Raw genomic sequence first — 16206 nt, 5'->3', positions numbered from 1 at the left:
GGAACTGGTTTCCATTGTCTCAAGTCTCAGTGGGAGAACGGTTGGCCAGTCCAATTACAGTGGTTCAACCTCACTGAATTCAGCCACCTGCGCAACGAGAGCAGAATTTGGCTGACGAAGACCGTGTCGCTTGATGATACCAGGAGGATCCTGGCCTGAATTCTTGTGCTCAAGGTGAGTTTGCTCATCCTTGGAAATCCTTTTCCTGTTTTTTTCTGAAGAGTGCCTCTGATTCGGACGTGCTGAGAGACACTCAAATCTACTGGTGTGGCTTGAAGCCAGCTTCTAAGCTATGTGAGCCACCATCTTCCCCAGCAGCTCCCTTGTCTCAGTCCCCAGGAGAGCTGAACTAACAGGTATCTTGGGTACCACAAGATCACCAGTCAGATAAGCCACATAGCCCCATGCCAGATCTCAACACAGGATGATCCTCCTTTGACCATTTAAATCACTGTAGTGCTCTCTTGCATTATTAGGGCGGCCAAAAACAGTTCTGATGCATTTAAGGATTGGGAGCAATGCATATTGATTTGTATTTCTATGACTATGTATGAGCTACTTTAAAATTAGGGCTGTCAAATGTACCTTTCAAGAGAGCAGTTAAAGTGGAGTTCAGATTAAGAGTATCTATGAATAATTTAGAGAAACAATATCACTGCAGTGTTGTAATTATCCCCATAACAATTACTTCACAAACTTGGAAAATTCAGCAACAAGGTCTAACATTAAAGAAATCTAAAACATGTTAAATAAGAGCAGTGCATATTTAAGGCATCCATGCACTCTTAACTCTGCCTTGTGGTGACAGTAGGGCCCCTGGCAAGTGTTGCATTTATGGCACGATTCACATGTTAATTGTGCCATAAATTATAGCGTATACGTGTTCAGCCAATTTACGGTGTCATAAAATGGCAAACCAGCCACAATGATGTTCCACATATAATATAGAATATCTTTGTGGACAGTTTGTAAGGTGCCTGAAGTGGAATATGTGGCATGTCTTGTATTCCAGAATGGGGCTGCTCACCTGTGCCAGTTGATTGTCATCATTGGACCTGGACAGTCCTGGTATCCTGGGCTAGTGTCAACAATGATTGGGCCAGTGCAATCACCTGACTGTTGGCATTGGTTTGGGGCTACCTAGACACTCAGCCCCTGCCCCCAGTCCAGTCTCCAGGATCTAGAGATGCCCAGTCCCAATACTCATCTGAGCTTTGGGACTGAGCACAGGGCAACCCTGGTGTTCTGGACAGAGCTGCCCCCTGCCCGATCTGCAGGTTTGGACTGGAGGCAGCCCCACAGTGATACAATTGGATCACTTGTCCTGCCATACATGTCTGGCACAGGACAGGAGGTTTTGGGAATGGGGCATAAAATTCCTCAGATCCCGATCACACCGCTATTGTAAATTATGGCAGGGGCCTGGGAAATAACTGCCCGATTCAAATTAATCCCTAATGAGCCTTGTAGCTCCAGATCAGATTATACTGAATTTTGAAGAGAGGAGAGCCACGCACATGATCAGAGGGCAATAGGACAGGCCTTATGAAGAGAGGCTGTGAGCCGTGGGACTCTTCAGCCTGGAAAAGCGCAGGCTCAGGGGTGACCTGGTGGCAGCCTATAAGTACATAAGGGGTGTGCATCAGGATCTGGGGGAACGTCTGTTCACCAGAGCGCCCCAAGGGATGACAAGGACCAATGGTCACAAACTCCTCCAAGACCGATTTAGGCTGAACATAAGGAAAAACTTCTTTACTGTCCAAGCCCCCAAGGCCTGGATTAGACTGCCACCAGAGGTGGTGCAAGCACCTACTCTGGACTCCTTTAAGAAGCGTTTGGACGCTTATCTTGCTGGGATCCTTTGACCCCAGCTGACTTCCTGCCCCTGGGGCAGGGGGCTGGACTTTATGATCTCCCAAAGTCCCTTCCAGCCCTAATGTCTATTAGATCTATGAAGATACATTAGATTTTTTTTCCCCCCATTCCTGGAGGCAAAAAAGAAAAAGGCAGATCCCTAATTTCTGAAAAGACCCATTTTTAATCCAACTAAGTGGTTTCTTTAAGAGTGCTCAGAAAATTCATTCTGTGGCCAAGGAAGAAGCATTGTCATTAGGGAGGAAGAAAGGACACCCCATCTGTTTGATCCATAACAAAGAGAAAGAATTGCTGCTTTATTCGACTTAAGTATGGAGCCTCGGCCAGCACTTCTATTATATATACCATGTCTGTGCCATAATGTTAGGGCTGGAAATGCTCCCTTTCCTCTGGAGACATATGCTGGCTCTCTCACAAAGGTCAGTGGGAGGTTGTAGAGAGATTGGGGATAGAAAATGTTAATCATTTATTCAGTTCATTTTTGTCTCTCACTGTGAGAAAACCATTCCCCCCTTGAGACCCACTGCTTCTTTCTGCTCCTCTCCTTTTTCCCCTGCTTTTGTCTTTCCTGTGTCCTGCCCTCTGCCTTCCCTTCCTTGAACCACCTTCCAGTCCTCACCCTAATGGATTTGATTTGTTTTTAAGTTACACCAAAAAGCCTTTCATTAGTGTCAGTGTTGGGCTTCAGAGTTTGCAGTCCAGAGATGTTAACTGCAGCTCGTTCAGGTGCAAAATTGCCCCAAAATATCGCTTTTTTGGGAAACTAACATTTTTCACAGGAACATTAAGAATTGTGATTTTTCCCCCAAAATAAAATTTTCTTTCAAACTAACATTTCAAAATGAAACAACAGCTTTCGTGTTCTTTTGGCTTAATGTTCAGCTTGAAATGCTGAATTCTTTTGGTTCAGTCAGAAATGCCAATTTTTTTTTTTCGTTCTGTCATTTCCCAATTGAAATTCTCCACAGCTTTTCATTCCAGGGAATTTTTTTGAAATTTCAACTTTTTGATCCGATTTGGAACAGAAACTGATCCTAAAATGTCAAAATTCCTCGCAGAGGGGAAAAAAAAAATCCTGTTTTCTGAGCAGCTCAGTTGGAAGCTATCAGCAGACTCAGGAAGGCAACACTTCATTGCTGACTTCTGTTCGCATTTGGAAGGTTTTCTTCATGACCACAAAGGCTAGAAATCTTTTTATTTCTGTCTTTCTTTTTTCCTTGAAAGCTGAGATTCAGCGCGCTGAAAAATGCATCCGGCAGACCAAGTATTCATAACCCCCTTTCAAGCAAACCAGTTGCATTTCCCTTGGCACAGCCTTGAAACAGTCTGCTTGCCTGCTAGCCTTGGGTGATTAACTTCTGTTTTTCATGGCTCAGTCATTAGCCTAGTAGCAGGGCAAAGGAAGAGATTTTCTGCTAGGTTTAGCAAACTTCATTGCTGTGTTACAGGAGATTCAATTCCTGCCCTGGGAGATTGTCAATAGCGAAGCAATCTACCTAATTACCCCAGTCCAACAGCCATGATGGAAAGAAACCAGGTCCCTGCTCCTTCAAGTCAAACCAGTTCAAGCCTTGGCTTTGCAGCTCTCCTTCTCCCCCGCACACACACCTTAAACACAGCGGCTGCCTCTCTGGGTAACCTTCTGAGTGATGATTGTCAGGCCTCTGCTGAGCCAAGACTGAATTTAACTTGTGCTCTTGCATCTCCAGAGGTGTTTCATTAGCTCAATTACCGGTGAGATGTTCCACTCTGGAGTCATCTCAGCCAACCTAAATCGCTTGAGAAATAAACAGCAATTAACCTCCTTCCCTTCCCCTCCTGTAATCCCTGGTGCCTCCTGACTTGTGTGCAGCCATGCCTTTTAGGGAGGACTTTGCTGCTTTACCTGACCCTGTGGAGCCCTGCATCGTAGACTTCCCTTCTTGGCTGCTTGGTTCGGTTCCATTTTGTCTGATACTGGTTTTTGGTTAAATGATAAAAACCTCAGACTTGGAATCAAGAAGCCCGAATGAATTCTGCTCCCAACTCTGATTTGCCATGATACATAGGTCAAATCATATCCTTAGTCCCTGGCTCAGTTCCTCTATCAGCAAAAGGAAGAAAATGCACTATACTTTGAGATCGTTGGATGAAGGGTGCTCTACACACGCTGAAAGGGCATCCTTGCTGTTGTGAGTCTTGCTCAGGGCTGAATTTTACCTTAAGCACATTGACGTTTTGGTTGCGGTATTTCTTCTCCCCTATTGTCTCGAAGGTGGGATGCTGCAGGGACCGGAGGGGCATCAAAGCCAAAATGGATGAGCAGTCTGAGTACATCTGACCCTGAGCACAAAACATCCCGCCACCTTTGGCGGGTCCTGACTCATTTGCTTGTGCAAAACCCTAAAAGATCTCTGCTTCTAGCACGCTTTTGGGGCAAGCTTGAAATGCTTTTGCTGAGAGGCAATGGGGCTCGGTGGGTGGGACAGTGAACTGGGCTTCCCAAGTTCCAGTCCTGTCTCTTCACTTCTCTGCCTCAGTTGTCCTGCCCACTTGCATCTGTCCTGTCCACCCAGTCCCTGTTCTGAAGAACTTACCACCTTCCTCTTGCTGTGTGCATGAATTAGCAACTTTAGCTGCAGCCTCTCGCACAGTGATTCTCACCCATGGTGCCGGGTGCCCTGAGATCCTTTCAAGGGGGCTATCAAATGCAATGTTGCCACTGCAAAGTATGCAAACATGATTCACAAGATAAACCCAGAGATTTCAAATAGAGATCCCTGGTGTTAAAAGCATTCTGACCTGCTGGGGTCTTTCTCAATTCTTTGCAACAGAAGAATTGCTCTATTATTTTTTTTGTAGTCAAAAGACAAATGGAAACTAAGAGCTGGCATTTTCCAAGGGGTGTCTTGAATTGAAAAAGCTTGAGCACCATTGCGTTGGGAGTTACTTCAATGCCAAGTGACGGTGCTGGGTGGCTGCTGACCATCTTTGCTTCCTCCTTCAAAAGGCTTGAGGGTTACTCAGCAGCTTGCTTATGGCAGATTTTTTAATGGTTTTAATAATCCCTTCCTGAGCAAATTCCCTCCAACCGTGGCTATAATACACAAGTCATAAAATGTGTGATGTTGGCTCAGTGGCGTGAATGTGCAATTAAAGATATAGCCAATGTAGATTTAAAGATATATGTATATCTGGTGAATTTATTGGTGGTGAAAGATTGATGCAGCCCTCAGGACTGATTTTCTTTTACAGACCAGGTTACAGCAAAGGCATCAGCTACAGTGCGAGTTTCTCCATGCTGCTGCTCTGACGGACAACCCAACTTAAAAGTACCCCGTTGCTGAATCGGTGAGTAAGCCAGTCTTTGTAGGTCCACGGTGAGGGCCAACCTTTTTGGCAGGTGAGCCATAAATTATCCCCACACCCTCCCTGAGTGCCACTCCAATCCCTTTCCCTTCCCTGATCTGCTGCTCTGCTTCCTGCACCCTGTCCCATCTATCACTGTGCTGCTTGTCCCCCTCCCAGTTTGTCACCTTCCTGTGCTGCTTATGTCAGCCATGCCACAGGTTGGCCCCCTTGGGCACCTCCCAATAAATGCACATTTTGCACAGTAGAAATAGCAGTGACACATATTCACACACAGCAAAGTGAGCCGGGTGGTCCCAGCAGCCTTGCCTGGGGTCCTGGGGGCCTCCCGGGACAGCAGCAGCACCGAGCCAGCCACTCGGAGCCTGGCCAAGTGGCTCTGCCCACCAGGCTCTGGTTTCTGGTGGCAAACACTGCTGCCATGTGCTCTGCACGGCTTTTTTAGCGGCATTTTTTTTTTAACATTGGGATCTCCCAGTGTCAAAAACACCCACTGTACTACAAATTAGCAGCGTGGTGAACAGGTGCACACGCACCGCATGTGGTTTGCGGTGCCTCAAACTGCTTTGAGGCACTGCAAACTGCACGTGCATGGTCTTCAGGACGTGCTCCCCACCCCTCTAAAGTGTAAATAGTGCCAGTATTTGTGGTGCTTTTTCAGTGAAGGTGGCACATGTCCATTGGGATTTGGGCTGAGACCCACCACACTCATTATACCTAATGTGCCCTGGACTTCCCAAGATACACCATGGAGCACCACCTCTACCCCAGGGATCTTACATGGTAAATATAGGTGCATTCTGGGTAGCGAATGGCTCAGATGACTCCAATCAAGTTCTAGATTTCCAAAGCAAAGTGGATTTTGGATTAGTTGCCAAGAACTGCAACTTGAAAACAAAGTTCTTTTTTCCGTATTAGCTGAACTACCGTAATAGATTATCATTTTGATGTTTTCTAAAATATTGGCATGCAGGCTGATATTGCAGATGCCAAGTTCCTGTCCAGAATGAATTGGTATGACATATGTACAGCTTGAAAAAAACACAGCCCAGAATGGGACGGCTGACAGGCTCCTCAAGGCACAAACCGTGACGGTAATATGTTCTGAGCGCCATACAAAACTAACTGTTCCCACATGTGAGGTGCATCTCAGGGTTGACTCCAGCAGGTAACAGGAACGTGAGGTCCAAGCTGCTGCGTGTATGGGGAGCTCCGTGAATGATCAAGCAGAATGAATGAGCTGTAACGTGGATGGTGGTGGCAGGGATGCATTTGACTGCAGTCAAGGCAGGGAGAACCGTCGAGTCAGGTTTCCTGGAACCCGTTGTACATTTATTTCTCCCATATCCTATATGGGGCCTTGGAAGTCCTTCCTGTTTTACAGCCCTATTCCCCCGTGAACGTAAGCCAGAGGGATCAGGGTCCACCTTCTATCTTTTCTTCAGCCTAGGAAACCTTTGGAAGCCCGTCCATGCTTCTCTGATTGTTTAGTAACAGGAGGCACATGCCTACTCCCCTGCCTGATGGCCTTGCTTCTTGAGTGCTGCCAGTGCCTACCAATATGGGATACCGGGCTCACCTGCTCAGCGGGGTACTGACATTAGCTGCTAACGGAGCCCTGCCTTCATGTTCGGATTCACATGCGAATGAACCTAAAGCCAAGCCCTGGATCTGAGCACCTCAGAGCCTGGAGAGGCAACTTATCCCTACCCAAATCCAACTCAAAAGCTTGCAGATGCCCCATAACCTTTAAAGGGCGTGAACCAGGGCCCACTGCACTTTGGGGTGTTTGAAAGCATCATACACTTTTGTCTTGAGCCCATCTCTGGGTTTTGTTTTCATGTCCTCCGTGAGTGTCTGTTGTTGTTCGGTGTCTGGATGTTCCTTTAAGAGGTCAAGCCGTTCCACGGAGAGCTGCGCTGTAGTTTTCCATGCACAGTCTCTGTCCTCCCAGACAAAGCTGTCCGTGCATGGAGCTGTTCTTTGCTAATACAGCAGAGCAGGCAAAACCACAAGTAAATCAGGCTGGGGTTCTTTTTTCCACTTCTAATAACAGTTTACTATTCTGTAAGTGCACATAAAGCACATGCCCTGTTCCGCTGGCCAAGGAGCTGGACAGCTTGTCAGCAAGAACTACCATAGGTCTAGAGTGACTGATTTATACAAGCAAAAACACACGTGCCAAGACCTGGCAGCAGCTTGCTTGATTTTTTTTTTTTTTAAAGCAACTTGGCAAAACCTGCTCTCCTCCTCCATCCAAACTTTTGCCTTTTATAGTCTTTGACAAGTGCCTTTTATGTTTTAAAAGCAATGCATATTGTAACATTTTTCTTCAGTCATTTGCTGCTCTTCTCTAGACAATCCGTGCGATGGCGCCTTCTGGTTCGGACCCGGCGGCTGTGGATTGAGCATCCATGTTTGTCAGCATGGTTGTACATGCTCTCACATGCATGCACGCATAGTGCAAAGACTTGCACTGTGCTGTGCACACTCTGACATGGCTTCACACACACTGCCTAGTATGTGCTCAGATATCCACTCACACAGAACATGCCCTCCTATGCACACACTCTCAACTTTGGGTATAGAGGTACATGCCTGCATCCTGAGTTTACCCATGTTCCCGTCCCCATGCTTACCCGTGAGTTTTCCCATGTTCTCACACACAAGCAATACAAGCTCAGGGACATGCAGGTAGACAAAGGACCTTAGGCTTTTCTGCTTGGTTTCTTCCATGCACACACAGAGGAATATACATCTGCACACACGCCCCTGCATGTTGGTACATGCATGGACCCATCCCCATTCAAAGTTGCTTGCACATGTGGGTAGATACATTTGCACTTTCTCACACATGCTGGGAAATATTCATGTACAGACTCATGCACATATTTATACCCACAAGTGTTCTCAGATGCAGACATTCTTAGACACGGGCGCTTTCTTACACAAGCGTGTAGATTTATGGTTTGTTGTGAGAGTGGAAAACAGCTGCTGTAGGCTAATCAAATACAGCCGAAGATTTAATGCAAAATATTGAAAAAACAGCGCCTGGTAATGGGGTGAAATTCTTCAAAACATGGTGGTCTCTTGGCTTCGTGCCAGAGCAAGAAGATTTGCACCTGGCTGTGCTAAGCATCAGCAACAGGTCTGGAGTTGGCTGTTTCACCCTAAGAGGGCTGCTAGAGGCTGGTGGGGCAAATACGGCCCCAGGCACTGAGGATGTCATCCAGCAGCGATGACATTTCAAAGGGACGCAACCTGCATTGCACAGCATGGGGACTACAGCAAAGCAGACTAGAGTCAGATTCCAGTTCCTGCCCCTTGATCATCTCTCTTCCCATCCTCGCTGGTGATTAAGATGCGCATTTGCTGCAATGGCAGTGACAGACAAACACTAGCTTCCTGTAGTACCAACTGAAGTGGGAGGATGAAGCATGCAAAGCACATATATAATACAGCAGAATAATGGTAACCACAAGCCTTGATGGGACAAGAGGATCAAGGGTTTCATTCCTAAGTCACTGCTTGACAGACCGGATGGGGAGTGATGCCAAGACCAGTTCTGCAACTGGTCTAGTTACTGTTGCCAAAAGCCACCACCACTTTAGTCAATAATTAAGCCCTGCCCCTGCTGGGAGATCAGTGGGCCACAGAGACAAGACTCCCATCGTGCCCTTAGTGTTACTGCCCCTGGTTTAGAGTGGCAGCCTGTTGGCTGCAGTAGGGTAAATTTTCATCACCATTGCCTGTGCATATCTGTACTGTTGGCACCTGGAAAGCCTAAAGCCTAAGCCTCTAGGGCAGTCAGTTTAGCACCTTTCCCAGCACTATGAAGGCAGCAAAGGATTGGAAATAATTAACTTCAAAGGAAAGATCTGCAGCTCGGATTTCTGCTGGCTGCAACACAGGCCGTTTCTGATGCCACCAGAAGCTCAGGCTGGAATTATTTCTACATCATCGCTCCTACTGCAGGGGTGTGACAGCACAGCGGCTGGGTAAGAAATGACCAAACTAGATTGAAATGCTGTGGATCTGAATGATAAGCTTCCATAACACTGAGTCCTGGGGCTCAGCTGCTGCACTTCTTGCACCCAAGTCTTTCTCCCCTTTCATCTGCATGAAGGACTCAGCTGATACACATCCCTTTCGGCACCTGCTCTAGCCCCCGGTAGGTAGGACTTGGTGCTCTTTGCCTGCCCCATGGGTTACACCTCCTGGACAGAGCCATCCCCCATCACTCTCTCATTCTTAGACATGGCCTTGCACTCATGTTCACACGTGGAGAGGAAGCAAGGCTGGTTTAGTACGGGGCTGGGACTTTGGGTTAACTCCCAGTTTGGTTTTCCTGTGGAAACTTGGCCAAGTGCCTGAAACCATCCTCTGCCTCAGTTCTCCCACGGTAAAAGGAGGGTAGCACTTCCCTGCCTCCCCAGAGTTATGAGGCTTAAACCCACAGATGAGCGTGGGCCACTCGCATGCTGTGCTAATGGGACCGTTGGGTGGAGGGATGTTGTGTTTCTTCACTGGCTGGTGCGCGCCGAGGAACGCAGCCCGCTGCTGCTACCCGCTAGTGGCATTGCTCGGTTAGCTGAAATGCCAGAGACCTGGTTTGGAAGTTGAAGCCACCAGATTCAATCCCTAGTGAAAACTCATAGCAGGGCAGTTATTACGCTTGCAAACAAAAGCAGAAAATACAGTGATTTAAGACTTTGTTTATTGAACCACTTCTACATCAGTAAAGAAAGGCTGTAATCTAGTGATTAGGGGCCAGGGGCTGTTGGATCAGACCTGTGGCTCTGTCCTGATTCTGCTACCAACTGCCTGAGTGATGTTGAGTCAGGCAATCTGATTGTGCCTTGGTTTCTCCATCTTGCCTGTGGAGATAATACGTACCCACATTTGCTAAGCTTTCTGAGAGCCTCAGATGAAAGGCACAGCATAATGGCAAGGTATTCCATGCAGAATATTAAAGATGCATCTGCTCATTAACGAACATCCAACAGCCTCAGATACTCAGCTTATTTCACATGGGTGCTGCTCCATCTGGGGGTACGTATTCTGTTTCTTTGTAGCCAGACAGGCCCTGACAGGTACAGAGGAATGTACAGAAACACACTGTCCACGGATATGAGAACCATCTGCTCTTTCCAGATGTTCAGTCCTCTTAGCATTTGTTAAATTCCAGGACAGGAACCTCTTCCACTGTGCGAGACACTTGCTCTCCTGGGGTGTCCCTGGGGTGTTAAGGGTGGGGCTAGTCCTCTGACGTCGGCAAGAAATGGAAGCAGACCAAAAAGCTTCATACTTTCTGGAAAATAGCTGAAAGGAGTCAGAGCTATAGCTGGTCTGCTCCCATGTCATCCTGGTGCAGGAGTTGAGAATGAGGTTGGAAAGGGCTTTGGCTTGTTCAGGAGAACTTGGCAGCGTTGGGAGTGGGCAGATGGAAAAGGCCACTGCAGAATCCAGGGTTAAACTTTGTGCAGAATTTAGACCTAGTCCAGAGGCGCTTCCTCTGTCCTCCTTGCAAGTCAGTGCACGAGCTTCAGCCAGGCTTTAAACATGCTCCGTCACAGTGGTTAAGCTCAACGCTGAGGTCTGTGTTGAAAGGGCAGTAACCTTTAGCTGCTGTTGAAGTCTCTGCAGAAGCCTCCATGCCCCAGTGGAGATTGGCAGCACAAAGGACGTGGAGCGGTGTGCTCCAGGTATGTCACCTCCCGCTGACAGCAGCAAACACCAGCAAGGTGACCAGAGGGAACCAGCTCTCGGGAGCCTCCCGCTCACCTTTGCAAACTCAAGCGTGTTGGGTAGCTTGTGTGAACCAAACCCAGCGGTGTGCGGACTGGGAGCTTCATCCCTCCCCTGAGAGCTGTCATGGAGATGTCTGTAGTGGGAATCCGTTCATTTTAACTGCTGTGGTTGGGAAGCCAAATCGACTTTGCCAACATTAGGGGTGCCGTATCTGGGACTTGAGTTTGTCCCCTTGTAAGACGTAACCATCTGAATGTTTCTGTGCTCCAGGCTACAAAGCTCTGCGTTGCAAAGCTGGCTAAGACCTGGGATCCCTTCCCCACGACAGAGGGGGAAACTGAGCCACGCCGGGGTGAAACAACTTGTCCTCTGCTGCAGAACTGGGTGGGGAGCTCAGGCTCCAGCCCTCTACCCCACCCACCAGTCCATGATACATCCCTAATACCAGCAAAGCACCAATCCAGATCTTGGTCTAAACTACGGCACGGTGGGTGCAGATCTGGCTTTTCACTCTTGGCCCCATATGCGATTTGAAATGTTCCTACGTGAAGTAGACAAGCTGCTTGGGGAGCGCTGGTGTTTTCTTTCTTCGGAGTGGGTTCAGACATGCCTAGTACAGAGCAGAGACACGGAGGAGGTGGTGTACGAGGCCCAGAAAGAGCTGGCTCGAGATCCACCCCTCCCATACTTTCTCCGCTCAGGAAGAACATGTAGCCGCCAGCTCCCCGAGTTCCATGTCAAATCGTCACCAACCAAACGCAGCTTGATTAAAAAAGTCATTTTCAACTTAAGTGCTTAAATGTTTTGTTCCTTACAGTGAGTCAATGATTTTTCCAGTCCATCCCCCACAATAAACAAGTGCAGGCTGAGTGTGGTCCAGAGGAAAATGTGAGTTACACATGTCCTTGCCACATGCTTCCCCGGTACCAATGATAACCATATGGCTGTGCTCAGACCCCTCTTTCCAACCAGCAGAAGTGCTAGCAAGGATTAGCACAAGCACGTACAGAACAGACACTTAACCCAGCCCTGGCCGCAGCCGGCTATGCGCGCCCAGGAGCCGCAGGTCCAACCTGCCATGCAGTTACGTGGTGTGACCTTGTTCTGCGTGGGGTTGGGTTATTCATACCTGAATGGGAGGCTCCTAAAGGGAAAGCCGTGTGGCTGCAGACTATGGTCACCTCTAAGGACCGAGAGGTGTCCCCATTCAGTGCAAGGGCACGCCTGTGCCATTTTCGGAGCTGAGTAATTTTGACTGATGGGTAAGTGTAGATCGGGTTGTTCTTTTCTTTACGATGTCAGCTGCCCTTGCCATATCTGTAGGGACAATCCAAGACATGCAGTGTGTGTGGGTCTATCCTGCAAGGAATTCAAAAGGCCAAGCCTCTCTTGCACTGGACATAAAGCCTGGTCTGCCTGTGTTTTGCCAGCATCTAGCTGGCAAAGCTCAATACCCAGTATCTGAGCTGCTTTTCCTGGACATCCAGAAGCATCAAAGAGTTAGACTGGAATTTGCAAAAGCATCTAAAGCAGTTGCCTGGGGCCAGCAGAAATTCACGGGGGAATTTTTAAAAGCCCTTAAAGGTGTCACTGATTTTACAAGAGACCTGCGCTCCTAAATCCCAGACGTGCTTTTAAAAATCTCTACCCTAAGGGGTGGGCAGTAATGGCAGTTTTTTTCAACAGGGCCTAAATAACTGAAAGTCCCACCAAAAGTTCCCAAGACTTGGGCTCCTAAATCACATCACTGGGTTCGGGCGCCTCTTTCCTTTGTGACCCTGTTATACTTCCCAAGCTAAGCAGGGCTGGGCTGAGTCCGTACCTGAACCGGAGACTCTTGCCGGAGGAGTGACACCGCAGCAGGGAGCTGGACTCGCAGCCTTGCGGCCTGCCCCCTCTCATGCTTGTCAGCTTTCCCGCAGCCTCGCAAAACTCCACAAGTGCATCTTGGTTTTGGCCTTGTAAGTAATATAAAAAGTGTGTGGCTCATTTCAGTGCTCCTTATGGTGACGTGCTGTCAAGTGGCTTTTGCATCTGGGCTGTATGGTTCTTTTTTATGACAGGCTGTTTATCTTTATTTCACAGATGGGGAACCTGGGACTGATTACTGACCTGCCCATATTATCCCGTAACTCCTGCATGCCTTTCTGGCTGTCTCGGTCTGCTCTGAGGTGACTATAAAATCCACCCCACTCACAGTCTTAAGTGCTTTCCCCTTATATCAGCCCATGAGTTCCTGTGGTTATCTCCATTTTAGAAGTGGGAAACTGAGGCACAGAGGATGAGGGCCTGAAAGGTAAATGAGTTGAGTCTAAGTGACTTGCCCAGGGTCCCATGAGCAGTCTGTGGCAGAGCAGGGAACTGGCCACAGGTTTCCCAAGTCCCAGGCTAGTTGCCTAAGCATTGGACCATCCTTCCTCTCCGAGCCCTGTGCTAGCTCACTCAACCAGTTTGGGAAGGGCTGCTTCTATGGGGTGCCTTGCTCCACTTCTCCCTGTACGTGTCCCTCTCTGTATGTTTGCCTGGCTATTCTTTATTGTTTCTGGCTGACTCCAGGGGAACAAAGTGAAAAGGGATCGTTGATTTAGCCTTAACATCTTAGCTAGGTAACATTTATTTCAAACCGAGCTAAACATTCAGCTGGTGCAAGCTTTCTTCAGGCAGTGGCTCGCAGGGGCTTGGGAGAGGCCTGCCTGGGTTGCAGAATCCTTGTCCTCTCTGTAGATGAAAGCCCTGCAGAAGGAGTTTGTTTTTCAGACAGAAGGCAAGCCAAGTTGGTGATTTCATCCCAAGGCAGGCTGTGTCAAGCTGGTCCTATTCAAACACGCAGGAAATCAACCTTGGAGCTCGTTCAGAAAAGAAGATGAAGCGGGGGAGACATGGATTCCTAAACTGAGCTCCCAGCAAGCAGGAAAGATGCCTTCTGTCAGCATGGCGCTCTAGGGGCTGGTCCCTCGTCCTTTGAAGGATTAGCTGGCAGTGTTTCAAATAACACATCTTAATTCCTAGCTATTCTGAAGAGCAATTCGATCCCTGTCCTGCTGGAACCGGGTAGCATCGTTGATAAGAGGTCAGAGGGCTACCACAGGCAAAAGCAGATTTTCCCAAACGGCTGCAAATCCCATGCATTTTTTCTGGGTATAGCAATCGTTGCCTAATTAAACCAGATGATTTCTGGACTTTAATGGGGATTACTGAGGAGGAGAGGGAGAGAGTGTTTATGGACAAAGGAGAAGGGTGGAAGGAAGGGGATTGCATAGTTATAGAAATTAAACAGAGGAAAGAGTCCAGCGAAATAGTACCCCACAAGTCGTATGGACAGTCTTTGCTTATCGGCGCTTTCAAGAGTCTGTGATGCAGACTGTAAAAGGGAGCAGAGAGGGGAAGGGGGAGAGCAGGGCCACAGGAGCTCTTGGTTCAGATGTTGGCTCTGCCGCGGACTCGCTATGCGGCCTTGTGCGAGAGACAGTCTCTGCCCCAATCCCTTGCAAAGGAGGATAATGTTCCTCTCCGTCACAGTGAGTTTCTATGCATTATGTGAACAAATATGTCTTAGTGGCTGTTGGTGCCATGATGGCCTTGCTGCTCTGCTATTCCTTGCTCTGGAGAACAAAATTTGGTTTCCATCTTCTGCTCAGTGGTCTGTCTGCTGCCCCTCCTAACTGGTATCACTTAAGGTGTGAGCATTAGAAACTGGACTTGGAGTCCCCATCTTTTTTCCTTTAGTCAACCAAGGAGCCTGTAGTGTAGATAGTACTGAATGAGGATACCCACTGGACCCAGAAGATCAAAGGCTCCATATATCAAAACCCATGTCATGGATACGTCTGAGTCCCATTCCAGAAGGAACCACACCTGATGGCAGGGATCCATATGGAAATGTGTTATGACAATCTTGGCAAGAGTGGCCGGGGACAGAATTCATCTTTGCCTCCACAGGCCGAGGGACAAGAAACAGGACAGCTTGCTGCTCTCCGCTGCCCACTCTGTACTCTATCACAGATCAACCGAGCACTTCTGACTCCAGTCAGGCAGGTCCCAAGTGGGGGGACTTTTTATTGCTCTGCCCACGCCTCAGGACTTAAATAGGCCAGTGCTAAATGCCTCTAAAGTCCCTGTGCAGTGGAAGGCTATGTGATGTAAAGGAGCATGGAAAACTGCAAGGTAGCGGGCTGGGTGGAATCCTCAATAAGGCATGATTTTGTGCGCAGGGAAGTGCTGCTGGTTGTATTTGAACAGGTTAAAAATCATTGGTTAAACCAATGGGAATCCTTGTGTGGTCATACACATCGGTTCAAAACTGTATGGACTCTCCATCACTGGAGATCTTCAAGAAGAGGTTGGGAACATCTGCAGCTATGCCTGTTCTACTATGCTGCTCGGTGTTGCTGGTTGCTATATAGGGCTGGGAGGATTTCTGCCCCCCCATCCCGATTTCTGCTACGTATGTCAGGGAGGTTTTGTTTTTAAGCCTTCCTCAGAGGCATCGGGTGTTGGGTGCAGCCAAGGATGAGGATTTTGACTGGGGTGTGTGAATGCTCCTGCTGGGGATGCAGAGCCAGAGGTTCCTGGCTAGAGGGTCTTGCCCCTGCACTCAGGGTCAGACCAACCACCACATTTGGGGTCAGGAAGCAATTTCACCCCGTGGTCAGATTGGTACAGACTGTGGGGTTTTTGCCTCGCTCTGTAACGGGGGCACAGCCCTCTACCCGGGATCTCTTGAGCATGTATTAGCAAGCTCTGACAGAAGCAGGATGTTGCCTGCTGTGGTACCTCGCTCTACTGGTGGCAGGTTAGGGTGTTACAGCTTGCATTGCATCAGGGTTGATGGTAGGTTTCCTAAGAGGTCAGATTAGGGATTTGTATAGGGTGGTTTGAATAGTGATGATCCTTCCTCAGGCACGGGGTTAGACTAGATGACCTCCGAGGTCCCTTCCAGCACGACCCCTCTATGATTCTAGGAAAAGTGGGTGTTGTGGTTGAGCTTGTGCCCGTAACTGTACTCATGAAGCTAAACCACTAAAAGACGCATTGAAATCCACTTTAATTGCAAGCACTAGTGTGTAGCAGTTTAACTAAATGGCTCTGAATCACACCATTATTGAAACTTGTGCCATTTTGTGCATACACCAGCCCTGTAGCAGAGCATTAGCCAAATCACCACTCTCCAGTGCTCTCAACCTCGGGTTGCCTCACAGCTGGGACTAATTTTCCACTTTGTGGCCATTTCAC

The sequence above is a fragment of the Alligator mississippiensis genome, chromosome 16, assembly GCF_030867095.1.
Source record: "Alligator mississippiensis isolate rAllMis1 chromosome 16, rAllMis1, whole genome shotgun sequence".
Classification (NCBI taxonomy): Eukaryota; Metazoa; Chordata; order Crocodylia; family Alligatoridae; genus Alligator; species Alligator mississippiensis.
The sequence above is the reverse complement of the archived record's forward strand: the minus strand, read 5'-3'. Positions refer to the sequence as shown.